This window comes from Notamacropus eugenii, chromosome 6 (genome assembly GCF_028372415.1).
Source record: "Notamacropus eugenii isolate mMacEug1 chromosome 6, mMacEug1.pri_v2, whole genome shotgun sequence".
Classification (NCBI taxonomy): domain Eukaryota; kingdom Metazoa; phylum Chordata; class Mammalia; order Diprotodontia; family Macropodidae; genus Notamacropus; species Notamacropus eugenii.
In genome coordinates this window covers 97682721-97684301 of record NC_092877.1, presented here as the reverse complement: position 1 = coordinate 97684301, position 1581 = coordinate 97682721, and the positions used below count along the sequence as shown (strand labels likewise).

Genomic DNA, 1581 nt, shown 5'->3' with positions numbered 1-1581 from the left:
GAAATTGAGAGTGGTGACCTTGCTCAGCCCTCCCTCATTCAAATCAAAGTGAACTGCACATGATGTCATAATTTCACTGATGTCATGGTCTTCTTTGGAAACAAAGGATAAGCACAACAACAAGGAGCTCCTTACTGTAATGGAATAACCCCCTCCAAATCAAAACAAAACAAACCAAAGAAAAGGACATAAGCCTTTTGATTTCATCAGTCCAAAGAAGTTTCTGGTGAGACAACTGTATCTACTAATACAGATGGGCTTTTTAAAGTCTTAGAGAGCTCTAGCTTTAAAGTCATGGATGTGAAGAACTCTGACCTGGTTACTCCCAAAAGCATAATTTTATCTCTCAGTAGAAGTAAAATTAAGGACAATGCTACAAATTGGTATAATTTATTATCAGAATGGGAAACTCTCAACAATATGGAGTTTTCCATTGCAAATAAAATAAGAAACATCAAAATCAGTGCACTTACTGAAGAGAAAGTAGATCTAGGATGAAATACCATTGCTTCTGGCTTTCATTCACAAAAGGTACATCCAAAATATAATGGGGAATTTGAGATGTGCAAGGAACTTCATGACACACTGGAAAACTTGACTAAGGAACAGTTAAAAACTGAAAAGTTAACATCAGCCACTAAAGGAATTTGTAACCTAGAAAATTACCATCATGGAAATGGAAATTATCAGATAGCCCTTTTCCATACATGATGCACTACCTACTTCTATGAAGTTTCCATCAGGTTTCAGAAAGGTACAAGAAGGAAATACTTCTCAAACACATCATTATTGAAGAGCTTACCCATGCTATGAACCAGGGTCTGATTGTAAGCTACTTATCTATGAGGTTGTACCAGCCCTATATTGAGAACAGCAGGTTTGATGTGGAAAGCATGGGTACTTGAAACTGGATATTAAGCATTATACTTTTTCTAAAACCATTTCATTTTTAAGTTCAAACTCCCAAAACCAGAATGAACCTTTCTTTCCAGGTCTTATGCGATAGACCTATTATTGCCTCATAAATTTCCTTCCACGGTCATAGCTCTACGTCTTTTCTCACTTGCAGAATAAGTTGCTTCAATTGCACCTTATGTATCTCTTAACACCACTTTGGTATTAACTTTTAAAGTTAATGGTGTCATCCATTGAGTACCTAGTATTAATACCATGGCCTTCCTTATTAGACAAAAAAAAAAAAAACAACTAAGAAAATTGACCATGTTTGTCAGAAAAGCTTTAGATGAGCATTTATTTCCACAATAAATTTCAAGTGGATTCTCAGCCTACTGTTTAAAAAAAAAAATAAAATCCACACAATGGAGTGAGATCAGAGTGAAAAATGGTGACTTTCACAATTATAAGAGAGAATTTTAAACCAAAGGATAGAGGTATAAAATTAAAATGTAGTGTACAAACAAAACCAAGAGAAACTAGATTGGGAAAAAATAATTTAATCAAATAACAATAAAATCTGCTGCAGGAAGTTGATACAAAAATATGAGATTAAGGACCATTTTCTAGCTAAGTGTTCAAAAGATATGAACAAATGACCTTCAGAAGTAAGAAATGAAATTAATA

The 1581-nt window shown here is 34.0% G+C and overlaps 1 pseudogene; it reads left to right on the top strand.

The window, feature by feature from the left end:
- The first annotated feature begins 294 nt into the window (after positions 1–294).
- On the top strand, positions 295–905 carry LOC140512086 (cyclin-dependent kinase 2-interacting protein pseudogene; annotated as a pseudogene).
- Positions 906–1581: the final 676 nt, after the last annotated feature.